At 36.1% G+C, this 18269-nt stretch overlaps 1 long non-coding RNA gene across 1 annotated transcript in view; it reads right to left on the bottom strand.

Annotated features, from left to right (window-relative positions):
- Positions 1-4506: 4506 nt before the first annotated feature.
- LOC146995669 (uncharacterized) overlaps positions 4507-18269 on the bottom strand; it is a 117616-nt gene continuing 103853 nt past the window's right edge. The window contains exon 3 of the long non-coding RNA XR_015042485.1: positions 4507-4951. This is a non-coding gene — a long non-coding RNA (uncharacterized LOC146995669). The remainder of the gene's footprint in view (positions 4952-18269) is intronic.

The following is an 18269-nucleotide window of genomic DNA, read 5'->3' on the forward strand; positions in this document are numbered from 1 at the left end:
TAGCTTCAAAACAGATTTTTTTTCCATTATAAATTTTTTAAGTCATCACTTATATAATTCACTTTCAACCATTAATATGTTTTATGAACATTGCTACTACTTAATTCTGATTAAATGAATAATTTTTATAACCACAGAAGCAGTTCAAATTTCTAAATGCTATGTATGCTATTCATTCGACTCGTCATGACAATATATGTTGTATTATAATTTATTTTTAATTATAATTAGCTCTTTATAGATGTATTTTACTCCAGCTCTTGTAAATGAATCCAAAAACTTTATTTCTTATATTTTTTTTACATTTCAAAACGAGCTATTTTTATCATTATAATTTATGTTTTGAATTGCAATTTAATGTTTTTCAGTTTTTGTACTTCCTATGAGATCACTGTAGAAAATGTGTGTAAAATCCCACAAATCGAATAATTTTGAATTAATTCCACATTTTTAATCTTGCTTATTAAATCAGATCCTTTGCTTAAAACTAATTGTATGATGCATTATTTTTTTCAAATTGTATTCATCCTTCTATTAGTTTTGTAATTCTGAGTATTAGTTTGTATTTCTGTTTTTGTGAATAATAATAATAATAAAAAAAAATTAGTTGCTGTTTCAGTGAAATGGATTTTTTCTTTAAAAATGCTTTTAAATTAGATTGTGTTATCAAAATAAAAGTTCTAAGTCTGACATTATTTAAAATATTTTAAATAAGGTGAAAGTATAGTTAATGTATGAGAAAAATATATAATATAATTTTGATAATAATTATAACACCTTTCAGAAAAAAATAGTTTAACATTTGCTGTGCTGAAAATGTAACTTTAACTGATTAGTATTTATTTTAAAGAAAATTCGATTTAAATTTAAAAATGAAGATTGCAAGTGCTTTAAAGGAGGAAAGTAATTATAAATATATTAAAATAAAACGTCAACAGTAAAAAAATAGATTGTAAGTTCTTTCCGAAACTATTTGGTCATTGCGCTACCGTAATTTCGATAGCCTAACTGGGGTGGCTCATAAGTGGAGCTTTCTGGCTTTGTAGTCTAGGTGGCGTTGGGCTAGAGCGGACAGTGGTTACAGCGGACACGTGAGGGGAGCTGGGTGGGCAGAGCGGACATTCTTGCACCTGTTGTGTTATTTCCCTAATCAGTCAAATGTGATCTATTGTGTAGTTTCGAGCTTTGCACCTGCTGTAGAGATAAGCCGATACTTTTGAGAGAGAAGGCCTTTCTCATTTTCTCAGTAGATCTTCGATCCTGAAGTGTGTATGTCGTTTTATATCGTCGAAAAAATCTGTGATGGAACCCATAGCCATTTCAACAAAATTACTCTCTCTACAAAAAATGGAAAAGAATGTTTAGTTGTAGATGATTACCCACACCGTTTACACCGAAAAAATAAATTAGGAATGAGTTGGGTATGTGTAAAAGAAAAGACACATCATTGTAAAGGAAATGTGAAGACAAATTTTCAGTACGAAGTACTGAAGAAAACTGAACATTCCTGCCCGCCCAACGTTGCTGAGATCGAAGTTAAAAGGAAGTTAGAGACTTGCAGAAAAAGAGTCCGAGAAGAAACATCAGTTCCCGTTCCCCAGATATTTCAAGAACTTTCAGAATTATATCAGAAAGGTTATGATTTCGTTGGTAAAGTACCGACATACTCCAATGCCAAAACTGCTTTATGTAAAGAGAGGAGAAAGGCTTTGGGAGCTACTCAAAATCTCCAAAATGCCAATGACATTCAGTTTGCAAACGATACACTTTTGCTTTCTAATGGAGAAAACTTTCTTCGCTTAGACTTTCAAAATGACCAAGGTAACAGGATTTTAAAATTTGGAAGAGAAGAATCTCTGTACCTTTTGGAAAATGGAAAGACTTTTTTCTTAGATGGAACATTTAAAAGTTGTCCGAAACAATTTGCTCAAATATATACAATACACGTCGATTTAAGGAGTACAGCAACTGAAACCAACGTTTATCCAGCGCTTTTTGCATTTCTTCCTGATAAGAGACAAGCAACTTACATCGCAATGCTTCAGGAAGTGAAACGTTGGTGCCCTAAGTGGAAGCCGGACATTATAAAATTGGATTTTGAAGCCGCAGCCATCAATAGTTGTATGTTAGAATTTCTCAGTTCGACTATTTCCGGTTGTAACTTTCATTTTAATCAATGTTTGTGGCGTAAGATACAAGAAGTGGGTCTAGTAAAGGAATATAAAGAGAACGAAGATATAAGAAATGTTTGTAGAATGATTTCTGGATTAGCTTACTTGCCAATGGAACACATAGATGATGCTTGGAGCATTGTATGGGAAAAAGCTTTTAGCATTGACAAACTTGCCACATTCATTGATTATTTTGTCGAGCAGTGGATGGACAATCCAAATATGCCCATTAAAGTATGGAACGTATATGGACAGCGTCATAGGACAAATAATTCTGTTGAAGGGTGGAATTCCAAATTAAATGCAATCACTGGCAGAAACCAGCCTAATGTCCACTTATTAGTCAGAATACTAAAAGAAGAAACACAAAAAGTGTCTTTTAATTTGAAATCCAGAGAATTAGGCGACCCTGAAATAAAAAGGAAAAAAGCATACGTAAAATTGGATGAAAGAATTGAAAACATCCTTAAGGAATTCGAAAATCAAACAATTTAGAAAAATGTCTGAAATCTTTAAGTTTTGTAACTAGGTTGGACTAAATCCAATGGTAAATGATATTTATGCCTTTATAATAAAGGTTAATTAGTATTTATTTACTTGTATTTATTTTTCTTTTATTTACTTGTATCTGTTTTATATATTTTACTTTTAGTATTTATTTTTACTTACATTAATGAAACTAATTAATTTTATGGCAGTTGCATCTGTTCTAATATTTATTTGACTCTAAAATACAGTTTTCCACAAAATCCCTGGAGTTCGTTCATACCCTTCATTCTACTGTTACTTACTATTAATTTTTAAATATTTCTCTGAAAGTTTTTATTTTTATTACATTTTGCTATGTTTAAAATGCATTTGCACTATAATATCTTAACAATTTAATATAAATAATTAAATTTGATTGGCAAAAATGTATTTATCCTTGTAATTCGATAATCGAGTGCAGAAACAGAAAACTTCGGTGAAAAAAACGTTATCCCACGTGAAAGAGATTTGCCACTTAAAATACTGTTTTAAACTATACTTGTGATTTTTAAAAGTATTTATTTACTTATTTATCTGCACCCTTTATCTGTTCCATGATGGGGGAAAAAATGTGTCCGCTCTGACCACGATGAGTTTCGCAGTGTCCGCTGTAACCACTGTCCGCTCTGGCCACGTAACCGGTTAATCGACATAACGGTTCTCAGCGGGTGGTTTTTTATTTATTATTTTTTATTTAGCACGTGCTCCGCCCTTAGGCACTACACGGAAAGGGAGGGATACCCCGTGGAGGTCTTTTTAAGGGAAACTGGCTCGTATCCACGTTACACATGGGGAAAACCACGAAAACGCCCATGCAGCCAGCCCGTTCGCCGGGACTCGAACCCCGGAACGAACTACCAGTGTTCAGCGGCTTTTACCGCTTGGCCGCTGGTGGGCCAGCGGGTGGTTGGAGAACTTTTTCAGAATGAACTCCCCCTACCTTCTCCTCGCGCTTTTTCTCTTCTCAGTACCTGCTCTTTGGTAGCAAAACCAGTTCCCCCCCCCCGCCTATTCCCAAGGCATTTTGGACCGTATCCTCCTTCCGTGCGACGAGATCTCGATACGAGAGTGACGTCACATCTGACGCGTTTTTCGTGCGGAGCAACAATTTGCCATCCTCCAGCATCGATCGAAACCATTTCGTGCGACGTAGCGATCGCTTCGCTTTCGGCTGCTTACGTGCAACCGTTTAGAAGTCTAGCGATCGAAAAGTAATGGCGTCGGATGAATGTATAGCGATTTTTTCTTGTAGACAGTATACATCATCGCAATTCTGTTCCAAGAAGAATATGTAGGAGCAGACTAGATGCCTTTGCATTGTCTGACAGGCAGTTTATTAAGTTGTTTAGATTAGATAAACAGTTGTGCTGTGATCTAATAGCTAATATTCGAAGACTGTTACCTTATACTGGATTGCCGCCTGAGGTAAGAGTAAGTTACTTATTTTAATTGTTGAAATTTCGTCTAAAATTGTAAATAACTTAATCAGTTATTCTATAATTTATGTTCTTATATTCTACATGTGTGATGATTTCTGTTTTTCTGATCAATTTCAGTTGTAGAAACATTTTTTATGAATTCATCTATGCTTTTCTAATAAATTTCTTATTAATATTTTTGAAGTATCCCCTAAAACATTCGAAAAACATAATTGGAATTTAGGGGATACTGTCTCGCTGACAGACACTCTGTATCATACAAGGAATTTTTTAATCCCTTCTAATCAAGTTTATATCAAAATAGAATGCTTATAAGACTTTGAAATGCTAATAAGTTAATGTAAAATATTAAAGAAACAATATTCTGCTACTTTTCTATGTCAAGTGTATTTCACTGATTTCTTTACATAGAGGATTTTGCGGATTAAAGTTCGGTGTATCAGTAAAAAATTTAAATTATTAAACAAAACATGAGCAAAATTCTTTCTTAGATAAACAAATAAAAGTTAATTCAATTTATATCTTTAAACCTTTGAATACGATTTATCTTCATAGTTTCTTTCTGCTGTGTTGTTGATCATGTTAGTTTTTAATGGTAATGAATATACATTTTGAAATTTTTGCATCACCGTATTTGCAACAAATACATAACCGAAATATATTGTTAGAAATCTTGCAGTTCCCTGCAGTATGCAATTCAGGATTACATTTCTTTGTTTACCTACATTAAAACTATTTTCTTGTTTCAAGACGAAGAGGAAAAAATTCTGCTTCCGTGCTAATAAATTCAAAAGATGCTGGTTTTTGAAAAACCTGTAAAAAAAAACGCGAAAATTAAAAAAATAAATAAATAAATAAAATAAAAAATAAAAATAAAAATAAAAAAAAAAAAAAAGGAGGGCGGACAGAGAGAGACAGATGTCTTATTTTTGCACCTGCTCTGACAGACAGACAGGCAGACAAAGTATTGGTTAAGTCAAGATTATTTCAATGAACGGTTACGGTTAAGCTGCACTGGATTCACTTTGTGGTTGTGCATGTCTTGAACATAGGAAATGTTAAACATTGCTCTTACTCCAATAAGATTAATATTTATTTACATTTTTTAGATATAGAATCACACAGACAAAAAATCAGTCATCGGGTTGGTACAGTATTTGCATTAAGGCTTCATTAACACAAATGATGTCGCCACAGTGGTATCCAATTTATTGCCGATTTAGTTACAAAATTCAGATAACCTTTTCATTCAGTTCATTTATAAACAACATTAAAGACACACATATTAAAAAAGGAACAATTTTTTTCACACAGTCGTCTATCAAATTTAATTTTTGCACAAACTTTTATTATTGAAAAAATATCTGCTACTTATTAATGCAAAATTATATTAACAAATAAAAATATAAAATACGTTTATATACATTTTTACTATTTATGCAAGTAATTTTGATCAAACTAATTTTTCTACGAAATATCGATTATTAACATGGAATCGATTTTTCGCGAAATGACGTAGGCGCAAAACTCCGCGAACTTTGACCTCTCAAATCTGAACCTACATCATTTTGGTTGAGTGCTCTGTGTGTATCACTTCAAAAGGAATCACCTGCCAAAGCAAGTATTTTTTCAATTAAATTTTTATCTATTTGCATATTTGAATTACTAATTTTTATTTATATTAAAATTTTTATTTCTGTAACTTAGGAATATTTGTAATTTTTATCATATTTCAGAAGTTATTAATATTTATTTCTGCATTTTTTGCCCTGTACTACTAAGCCTTTATTCCTGTATGTTATCAGTGTTTTAGTTTGATATATTGTTAGCTTAAATTTAACATCTTTTTTAATTTAAAAATAATACATTTAATTTAATATTTTATTTGATTTATTTAATTTCATTTTGTTAAGTTCTATTTTTTCTTTGCTATGGCTACTTCATCATTAATGCAGAAATTGAAATACTTCAACATGATGACAGGAATGTCATTGATTAATGATGAAGAAAAGGCAATTATTTTAGCAACAGAAGCTGGCTTGCTTCCGAAAAAAGAGGAGGCCCCACTTTGCCCAAAATGTGGTCATAAGATGAATGCCAATTCCAGGAAAGAAGCAAAACTTGGCTGGAGATGGATTTGCAGCAACAGGAATAGAGGCAAGTGTCCAGGAATGGTTAACCCTGTTGCAGGCACATTTTTTGAGGGGACCAAAGTTCTAGTCAGGGAGTGCATGGTCTTCATATTCCTCTTTGTACTGGAGATGAATTTCACGTTTATAAAGATGAATTTTATGTCATGGAGGAAAGAGCAGAAGTTGCCAGAAATACGCGACGAAACAATATGCGACTATATGTCCTATTGTAGGGAAATCTGTGAGGTATTTGCCTCTCATCACAGTACACAACTTGGTGCAGCAGGTAAAGGATTCTTAATTTTTTCCTGTATTTATTTTTTCTCATAAATTAACTGATCCATGTATTTAATTCAACTTTTAATGAGATATGCATTTACCTTATATTTTAAGTCCCTTACCAGTTGAGTGATAAAATGACTGAATACTCGTAGTTTAACCGTAATGAAGATCCTAGCAAACAGGCTGGCTTTGCTCCCAAGAGTATTCACAGTTTTCACCATGTGTAACATGAATACAAGTAAGTTCCCCTAAAAAGTACTCCATGAAGGCATCTCTCCTTTTAGGCAAATAGCCCTTTATTGCATTCCTATAATGTAAATAATAATTAGTTATATTTCAGGGTACTTATGTATTAGCCAATACTTACAGATGCACTGCTAACAATACACTGCAGTGATGCTTTCTTTAGAATACTGCAGATGTTCCGAAATAATAGTTCCAAAAAGATGCCAATTGTTAAAATATAATAAACATTTTTATTTAATTTTCAGTTTGCCGAAGAACAGCAAATATTCCAGTTGCAATACTTCAAATTGCAGATGATAGAAATCGTATAATGGAAATGTTATCGACTGTTCAAGATGTAATTGAGCTGGGAATTGGTTGGTGGAAAGTTGCTTGCCTAGGTATGCAGGAGAATTCGTCTGGACGAAAGCTGCAGGTTAAGTTACGTTAGGACATTTTAACATATTTAAGTCAAAACGGCTATCTGTGTAAAAGGAGGAATGCCATTGTGAAGGACGTTTTGAGGGAAACTGGCGTATACTCAATGTACACATGGTGAAGATTACGAAAACAGTTTGCTCGCTTGTCAGACGCCATTTTATTGCAAAATTGTGATAATATGTTTTATTTACCTTTTATTTGCCTTGCAGGTAAAACCATTTTAGTTGATGAGACATTTCTTACCAAGCGCAAGTATAACAGAGGGCGGGTTACCAAAAACATGACAATAACTGTTTTAGGAATATACTGTCGAGAAGACAAAGAAGGGCTGTTTTTTAGAGTTAATGGAAAAAGCAAGCGAGATTCAAATTCCTCAGAAAATAATTAAAAATACTTTAAAAAAAGCTGGCCTTACCAATTTTTAGATAATTTGTTTTGGATAATGAAATTTTCTGCTTAAAGCCTATCGCAGGGCAGATGATGGATGGCTAATTCAGATTATCTAATGTAAAAATTGTATAAATGTAAATGTACAGTTAATTCTTCTACAAACATTTTCTTTCCTCCAAAGTTTTTGGCACTTTACTATTATGTAATAGTTTTAAATTACTTAGAAGGCCAGACTCTGTTTTTATTAACAAAATCGGGCCTTTTCATTTTTCATAGTAGCTTGACAGCCCTCTAGCTTGAAGAATGACGACTTTTATTAACAAATGATTTTTTTTTTCAATTTACACTTTCTTTTGAGGCCAAAAATAAGTAATTTTAGCTGAATTAGCCATTTTCACTTATTTTTAACAGTTTTGTTCTTCCTACAACTTGACTGACGCCATTTTGAGTTCTTTCCGTGTCTTTTCTCATCTGTCACTCCCTTCTGTAAAAAAGAGGGGGACAAGACTTCCCGCCAACTTACTCTCTCAGCCCATTGGCCTCTTCAGTTTTTATAGCTTTGCACGATGACGCCATTTTACGATAAGGAGTGAGTGAGTGAGAGATTATGGCGCAAAACCAAAGTTGATTATAGTGCGCCAAACGCGAGATGGGGTGAGTACAATTGATGAAATTAAAATACAATAAATAAAAACAAGTAGCCAAATGTGTCAAATCCAGAGGATGAAGTCATATAAAAACAAGTTAAAACCACACTTTTAAAATTCAAGACACAATTTTTAAAACAAATTACATTAGGTGATAAAAGCCAGTCTCTTTTAAATAATAAAATAAATTACAATTCACCTCCCTTCCGATTAAACGGTCGAGAGATAAGTCACAGCTATTAAAATACTTCTGACGAAGATTATTAAAATATGGACACTCAATTAAAATATGACGCACAGATAGACAAACATTACAATTTGAACAAACAGGCTTATTCTCTGCTTTTAAAAGGTAGCCATGTGTCACTCTTGTGTGACCAATTCTGAGACGAGTCAAAAGAACTTCTTCTTTACGATTTCCAGCAAAATCCCAATGCTCAATTCTAGGCTTTACATGTCTTAACTTGTCTTGACGCTGAACATCCCAAAATTGCTGCCATTTTTTACGTATCTTCTTTTTCACAACACAACAGATGTCTCCAAAAGGGATGAGGCGACTGGACAGTTCAACAGCAGATTTGGCTGTGATATCTGCCAGCTCATTCCCTTTAATTCCCACATGAAAGGGAACGTAGCAGTAGAGGATTTCATATCCACGACTCGTTAGGTTTATATGTATCTTGAGAACTTCCACTATGACTGGATTTTGAGTGTTAGAAAAAGCTTCTAAAGATTTCAGTGCACTATAGGAGTCTGTATAAACTATAAACTTTTTCTGGCAGAGCCTAGAGATGTACAAAAGACCATAATATATTGCAGTTAATTCAGATGTTAAGACAGAGGAGGCATGGTGCAAGCGTCTGCCCTCCATGTGGTCTTCAATTACAAATGCCATCCCGACATGATCTGTTGACTTGGATCCATCGGTATAAACTGGATTATAACTGCTATATTTGTGCCTGTGCTCAGCGAACAGTTTTCTATAAATGATGTCATTGGCTTGACGTGATGCTTGAAAACATCAAGAAGCTGAATCCGTGCATTTTCCCAAGGTGGGAATTCAAAATTCTGTACTGCATGGGGGCGTATATCAGAGAGGGAAAGTTCCTCAATGATAGGGCGAACTCTTAAAGGAAAGGTAGGAACACAGGATGGACGTGTTTCAAATAAAGTGTTACACACATCATCAAGTAAGTACAGTTTATTGGGATGTTCAGGTTGTGATAGAATATTAAAATATTGCAATAGGGACAATTGCTCACGCCTCAGATAAAGTGATGGTTCGTTAGAGTCAACATACAGGCTTTGGACAGGAGAAGTTATGAAAGCTCCTGAACAAATCCGCAGAGCTTGATGGTGAACAGGATCCAGTTTTAACAAAACTGATGACCGAGCGGATCCGTAAACAACTGAGCCATAGTCCAGTCTAGAGCGAACCAGGGCTCTGTAAATGCGAAGCATGGAGCAACGCTCTGCACCCCAGGAGGTGTTCGGCAACACTTTTAAAATATTTAGTGTTTTTAGACACTTCTTTCTCAGGTTTAAAACATGAGGAAGGAAAGTCAATTTCTGGTCGAACGTCACTCCTAAAAATTTTACTTCGGGCGCAACTGGAATAATTGAACCATTGAGATATAACTCAGGTTCAGGATGGAGACCTCGCTTCCTACAAAAGTGCACACACACAGTTTTTTGTTTGGAAAAAGTAAATCCCTGTTTGTTTGACCATTCTTGGATCTTATTCGGAGCTATCTGCAACTGCCTCTCTACGTATCTCATGTCTGCCCCTCGACAGCTAATCTGCAGATCATCAACATATAGAGATCCTAAAATGGTGGAAGGAAGTTCTTTTAGTACTGAGTTTATTTTTAAACTAAACAGGGTTACACTAAGCACACAGCCTTGAGGCACACCCTCTTCCTGTTGAAAAACATCCGAAAAAAACAGAGCCAATTCTTACTTGAAAAGTTCTAGCGTTCAGGAAATTCTGAATGAAAATTGGTAGGTTGCCGCGCAAGCCACTCTCGTGAAGATCGCGAAGTATACCGTATCTCCATGCCTTATCATAAGCTTTCTCTATATCGAAGAAAATTGAGACAAGGTGATTTTTTCTCACAAAAGCTTTTCGAATGGATGTCTCTAAGAGGAGCATGTTATCTACGGTTGTTCTCTCTTTTCGAAAACCGCTTTGATAAGGTGATATAATATTATTTTTTTCCAAGAACTAGACTAGGCGGCTGTTTACCATCTTTTCAAACAGTTTGCAGAGGCAACTCGTAAGGGCAATTGGCCGATAGTTGGAGGGATTCCTTGGATCTTTCCCTGGCTTAGCAATAGGAATGACAACAGCTCTCCTCCATGCACTGGGAAAGGTACGCTCCTTCCACACCCTATTGTAAAGAGTGAGAAGGGCATTCAGTGACTTATAGGACAGATGCTTAAGCATTTCGTAATTCACGCCATCAAGACCCGGACAAGACCTATGTGTCTGCAATAAAGCTCTCCTTAATTCCACCGTAGTAAATGCTCCATTGTAAGGCTCAGATTTGGAAGAGTTGAATGCGATGGGATTTATTTCAGAGTGCTGCTTCATAGAGAGAAATGCAGGTGTATAGAACAAACGGCAGCAAATGTCTCACCAATAGTATTCGCAATTTCTTCTATGGAGCTAATCACTCGGCCATCTTTTTCCAAAAAGGAAAGTGAGTGGTCTTTATATATGCCGCATGCTTTTCGAACTCTTTCCCAAACCAGCTTACTAGGCGTGGAGGATGTTATTGACGACACATATGAAATCCAGGAATCCCTCTGGCTCTGCCTTCTTACTTTTCGTGCATTTGCTTTGGCTCTTTTAAAGGCTATGAGGTTTCGCAGAGTCGGATATCTACGAAAAATACCCCATGCTTTTTTCTGTTTTTTCAGTGCTTCATGACAGTCACGATTCCACCACGGTTTCGAATATTTTAGTATTTTTCCTGATGTTCTAGGAATCGAAAGCATAGCTGCCTGAATAATAGTATTAGTAACAGCTTCTACAGCGTCATCGATATGCCCATCTTCTACCATTTGATCTCTGAGCTCTGCAATGGAAGAGAAGAGTTCCCAGTCTGCCCTGTCCAGTATAAACCGAGGGAGTCTCGTCATGGGATTTGCTCCTCTTCGTGCAAGAGACACAAAAATGGGATAATGATCACTGTTGTAAAGATGTTTTCCCACATTAAAAGTGCAAAAAGGCAACAGAGATGGTGAACAGATAGCAAGGTCGAGAGCATGGAATGTCTTTGAAGGCTCATGGAAGTAAGTATCTTGCCCATTATTGAGGAGACAAAGGCTATGATCTTCAATCATCTGCTCAATTTGTCTTCCTCGGCAATTTGTATCTTTATTACCCCAGAGCGGACTATGGCCGTTAAAATCTCCTATTATGATGAAAGGCTCAGGCAGCTGCTCTAAAAGACCATTTAAATCTTGCTGATCAATATGCTCATTTGGAGGCAAATACAGAGAAACGACTGTAACAACAATATCAAAATTTGAGTAGCGACAACTTGGAGGGATGTCGTCAAAGAAAGCACATTTGAGGGATAATCTAGTGAGGTGAGGAGACCTACACCTCCACTGGCACGCTCACCTGCAATGTTATCTTTCCTGACGAAAGAAAACCTCCGAAGTTTTGCCTGTTGTTCTGGTTTTAGATTTGTTTCCTGTATTGCGAAGCATACAGGTTGATGAACATTGATTATAGCTTTGATGTCGAGCAGATTTCGGTGGAAACCGCGACAGTTCCATGATACGAGTGTGGCCATTATGAATAGTTTTTGTTCTTTCTGTGCTCGTGTTTGGTTTTTCGTGGAAGTAGATGCTTGGGAACTTCCAGACCCTCTTCTACTTCCATACCGTCTGAATCCGCAGATTCAGAAACCATTCAATCAAGAGAGCTATTGCTGGAACTTCTATTTTTATTTGTTTCTTTTCGTGTGGTAGTTTTGGGTTTGCTTTGAATTACTATTTCTTTATTTTGTACTGTATGGCTTGGGTTTTCTTTCTTCTTGTTTGTAGTCTGTTGAGTTTTGTTTGGTGGAGTCTGCATACTAACTGATGTTTGGGTGGCAACTGTGCGAGATCTTTTAAGAGCATTGGCGTAAGATGTATTTGGTCGTAGCTGTGTGCTTTGGACTAATCTTCTGGTTTCGGCATATGAGATGTTCCTCGTAACCTTTGCAGTCTGCACTTCTTTTGCCAATTTCCATTTTGGGCAGAGGCGTGAATATGCTGGGTGCTCACCCTTGCAATTTATACAAAGAGGCGCAGCGGTACAATTTTCAGAATCGTCGTCAATCTGTGAGCATCGGGCGCATGTGAGGCTACCACGACAAGACATCTTAAAATGGCCGAAACGCTGGCATTGGAAGCATCGCATAGGGTTGGGAATATAAGGTCTTACAGGACAATTTAAATATCCGGCCTTAATATTCTTAGGCAGATCAGGCGTGTTGAAGGTAAGGATCACGTGTTTCGTATCGATCAACTTACCTTCCTTACGCATCTTGATCCGCCTAGCACCGCAGACATTTTGTCGGATAGCTCGGAAACGATCTCTTCTTCAGGAACATACAGAAGGTCGAATTCCGATATTACGCCACGACAATAATTCAGTGTCTTATGTGCTGTTACAGTGACATTCGCTTGCCCAAGTTTAGTTATTTGAAGTAAAGAAGCAGACTGGGTGGCTGAGATTGTATCAATAAGCAAGTCTCCGGAGCGGAGACGCTTTATATTTCTCGGCTCACCAATACAAGAATGAATACATTTACTTATTATGAAAGGAGACATCTTCTGCAGCTCGCCAGAAGGACTAGAAATGACTAGGAAACGGGAACTATTATTATGATTTTTTTCATTTGTATCTGTTCGTAATTTTTTTGCAGTAGACTTTTCAGAACTAGGTTGAGTGACTGGTTTAGCAGTAGGCATTTCAGAACTAGATTGAGTGACTGGAGTGACCTCGAAATCTTTTATTAACTCACAGCCATAGTGAAAGAAAAAAATGATTCGGGTCCGACGGCCCCGCCCACCACGGAGCCCAACAAGGGAACACAGATTCCTGTGTTAGGGCTAGCCGGACCTATACGCAAACTGAAGCCCCACAGTCGGCTTTCCCGAAAGCAGGTACTCCCGAGAGCTTGACCCCAAGCCACTGACACAAGGACTAGTGACCAGCCGATTGACACCCGTGAGGACGACTAAGGTGCCTCCCGTTTAGCTGAAGCAAAGGCCAAAGCAGTGTGTTGGGGACAGTACCTCGCCCCTCAACTACCAGGACCCTCCTTTCCAGCGACACGGGTCTCCACGCACGGCAAACACGTGGGCAGTTTTCTCGCCACTCGAAAACTAGAAACAAGGTCTGTTCCAGCCTCTCGTGACGAGCCCCAAAATCCGTAGAGAGAAACCACAAGGGAGAAGGGAACGGAAAAAGTTCCAGCTGAGAGGAGAGGAGACGGAAAAGAGGATAGATCACTGGGGCTCCAGGATCGTGACACCCGTCTCATCAAGAAGATGATCCCCTGAAGGGCTAGGGTACCTCGGGATTGCCACACCCGTACTCACAAAAGTGAGCCCCTTGAGGGGTTTACGATAAGGAAGGTTGGCTTAGACAAGAAGGGATTTTGCGCCCTTTTCCAAAAAAAAAAATTTTCGAAAGCTGAGGACGGAACCTCTCAGGTCAGTTTTTCGTTTCTTTTGTCTAGGTTTTTTATCCTAATAAGACCCTGCGACGTTTTTTACTTACTAAATTGTATACATTTTTTTACTTACAATGTTGATTACCTTTTTATCTGTTTACAGCACCTTTCTTCTAATAAAAGTTACAAATTCTTTAAGGTTTAAAGGACCAGCCCGTACGTTGATGTGTATTTTGACTAATAGCAAACCGCTATTTATTTTATTTTATTATTTTTCTACTTTGATTTTGATCTTGATTTTACATTGCTCGAAATAATAATAGCTTTTGACACCTTAATGTGTTTTTCAGCGGACGCGTCTGGAAAAAGAAACAGAGCAGTGGAGCTACAAAAAAGGATTTATTCAAGAAAAATTTTTTCGGAAATACTAATATTCTTTTATAAAAAAATTTTTTCGCATTACACAAGAGCTTCAATGGTCTGTTTCGGCGAAACGCATAATGGTATTTAGCCTATTTCGTAGAGCAGTTTTTTTAAAGCCAACTGAGAGTACGAGTGGGCAAATTTACCATTTTCCCGCTATTTAATTATTGTTTTTGATGCTTTTTGTGTCTTCATTCTATTTTTTTAATTTTTATGTATAGGCATTTTTTATATATTGGCAATTTTTAATTTTAATTTTTTATGTATTGACATTTATAATCCATGTTTTTTGTAACTTCCTTATATATATATTTTTTTTCCGTCGATCTATTTTTCATGTGAGTTAACTTTTCACATTTCACAACGGTCAGATTCATTAATTTTTTTCGTGCATTAGCAAGTCTTCCAGCACTAAAATTTGGCAGTTTTATCGCGCGTATACAATTTTTCCAGTTTTACCAGACAAATTTCTTATTATTTATGTAGTACTATGTTACAACATTTCGTGGAGCTACAGCTCCTGGTAACTTTTTAGCAAGGTTGCTGCAATGTTCCTACCTACTACTATTCTTTCAAATCTTTTTGCCGCATTATGCGCAAAAGTTTTTGAGACCAGATAGGTCTTACGTCTAATTACCAGTTAGCTTTACATTTTCTTTTTCAATTAATATTCTTTTTAGCAGCCTTGAGCGCTGAAAGTTTAATAAGTTTGATTGTCTAGGCATACCTGCCAACCTCTAAAGATAAAAATTCAGAAGATTTCTCCCCTAAATTCAGAAGATTTCTCCAAAATTCAGAAGAACACGAAGAATTAATATTATGCTTTGATATTAAAAAAATAACAATTTACACAAATAGAAAAAAGAAAATTGTACTTACATTAGTAAATCTGAATTAAGTAGTAACTAATAAATTTATTAAGAAACATAAAACAAGAACTTAATGTTACACAAAAAAATTATTGCAATGAATTTAGAGTGCATTTTTTGGCTTTAGCTAAAAATTCTTTGGAAAATTTCCTGTCATAACAATTAGTTTCCTCATAACATTTAGCAATTAAAATGTTTTCTAGAGTTTTTGGTGAAATTGAAGAATGAGGGAGTGAGTGAGTGAGAGATTACGGCGCAAAACCAAAGATGATTATAGCACGCCAAACACGAGATGAGATGACTACAAATGATGAAATTAAAATACAATAATTAAAAAAAAGTATACAAATGTACCAAATCCAGAGGATGAAGTCATATAAAATTAAGTTAAAAGCATATAAGAATATTCAAGACACAGTCTTCAAAACAAATTACATTTGATAATAAAAGCCAATCTCTTTTAAATAATAAAATAAATTCAATTGACCTCTCTTCCGATTAAACGGTCGAGAGGTAAGTCACAGCTATTAAAATATTTCTGGCGAAGCCTATTAAAACATTGACACTCAATTAAAATATGACGAACAGATAAACAAACGAAACATTACAATTAGAACAGACAGGCTCATTTTCAGCTTTGAGGAGATAGTTATGTGTTACTCTAGTATGACCAATTCTGAGGCGAGTCAAAAGAACTCCTCCTTACGATTTCCAACAAAATCCCAATGCTCTATTCTAGGCTTTACATTTCTCAACTTGTTGTGATGCTGAACATCCCAAATTTGCTGCCATTTATCTCAGACCTTTCCCTTGATGACACAGCAGATATCTTTAAGAGGGATGAGGCGACTGCACAGTTCAACAGCAGATTTTGCCGCGATGTCTGCAAGCTCGTTTCCCTTTATTCCCGTATGAAATTGAAGAATGAAACATAGTTTTGTTTTTCTTCACAACACTGAAGACTCTCTCGCACTCAGCATTACTGTGTGGAATTACGAGAATAGCACACAAAACTCTTGCTAGTCTATCATATTTTGGTGTTCCATCAGCTCTTTTTATTCTTTTTTAAGGTACCAACGAGGACATCAAGTCTATCTTCTCCAGAACTGGCAAAGTCTTCAAACTGTGCAGCAGAAAATTGGTTCTGTAGTTCATCTAAAGCATCATTATGGCATTCATTTTCTTTAATTGTTAACAAAAATGGAAATTTATCAATAAACGAATCTTTTCAAAAGATGAATTTTCAATTTGTTTCAAATTTGCCACTTCAGCATTTAAAAGAGATTCATTTTGCAAAGGAAACTTCCTTACAATGTAATCACAGGCTGAGGAAAAGTACTTTCTAACACATTGAAAAAATTCTTTATCTCATGATCTTTCAAAGAATTTACAAGTTCCCTGGTTTGATTTCCAATTATAAGATCATTGTCATCCTTTTGATTTGCTAAACTATTATAGGCAACACGAATCAACACACTGTTTTTCACATCGGACGGTTTTACAAACTTAGTATAAAGTTCTTTCAAAAGATCATTAAGAATTTGGATAAGCAGGAGAGATTTTGGCGAAGCTGATTGTAGAAGGGTATTTACACTTTCAAAAATCTTAATGGTACTTAACACAAAACTACAATATGCTTTGTTCAAATCCGAAGAAAGAAGATAGAAAATCCTTTCCTCCCAGCTAATAGAAGATTGTTTCTTCTTCCCTTCAACTTCTTTAACAAAGTTGACCTTTGAGGAGTCTTCTAAGCATTTTCTTTTTAAAGGGTTTGATTCTGTGTGTTGGCTTTTCCCTTTTAAAGCATTTTGATTAGAAGCAAAGTTGGTTTTCGGAATTTTATATGCCGACAAATTTGATGGGATCTGTGGTTTCGTTTTGGGCTCTTCGTGGAAATATTTTAGCAATGCATCCCACTGTTCAATAAACCTTCCTAGCGCTCTGCCTAAGGACAACCATCTCGTGCATACATGTTTCAGAATTTTTCTCCTTTCACCAGAGCACAGTTCTTTGAAATTCTTTAAGTTTTCTTTCCTTTTTACAATTTTTTCCCGATAGAAAAACACATCAATTAGAAGCTGGTCAATATTTAATGGTAAAGCAGCTGCAGCTTTTTCTGCTGCTAAATTAATTAAGTGGCATGGGCATCCAATAACAATTAATTCATTTTGTTATTTTTTGAGGAAAGAGGCTACACCCTTTTTGTCACCCACCATGACATGAGCATTATCTACACCAAATGAAATGCAGTTTGATATTGGGATGTTCAAGGAGGCAATATTTTCCCCCCGTAGACCCGTTTAACAATCCCCCGTAGACCCGTTAATCCCCGTAGACAATAACAATAACGGGAACAATAACGTTCCCGTTTAACAATGGAAGACGCAAAAGATGAGTTTTCATTTCATTAGAAACATCACAGAAATATGTGACAACGATGGGGTAAAGCTTCCAATCGCTGTCGTTGCTGCCATCGAATGACACTGAAAATGCTGAATTCTGGAGTGCAGCTATCGTTTTACTTTGTGCATCGCAAGCAATTTCGTTCACAATAGAAGATGTTTTCGTGCGAGCACAAGCATATTTCTGAGCAATCTTGGAGTCGGGAAACATCTGTCTGAAAAGTTGACCGGCGTGATCGGCAGCGATTAGCGGCACGTTGTGTTCGATGAGGAATGCAGTAAACAAACACTCTGCCAAAATGACATCGGCATCCGAATTCGTAGCCGAATTTGAAAAAAAAATCACCCACTTTCTTTGACGTTGTCAAAGCCGAAGCATTAACTTCATGCTTTTTAGACTTAACATGCTTCACAAAGTCGCTTCTTCCACCGTGACTTATGAAGTCACACACGCACACGTTGCAAAATGCATAGTTATTTCCTTTGAAGGATTCTTTAATTATTGGAAATTCGGCTTTGTAGGCAGGCCGAAAATATTGAGAATACGTTTTTTTTAACTCATTTCGTAACAACGACGCATTAAGAAAATTCGTAGCACGTGCAAACAAAAAGAACAGAATGCGACAATCCACGCTCGCT

The sequence above is a fragment of the Stegodyphus dumicola genome, chromosome 8, assembly GCF_044657685.1.
Source record: "Stegodyphus dumicola isolate Sdum_Otavi_A_Nest chromosome 8, ASM4465768v1".
NCBI lineage: Eukaryota > Metazoa > Arthropoda > Arachnida > Araneae > Eresidae > Stegodyphus > Stegodyphus dumicola.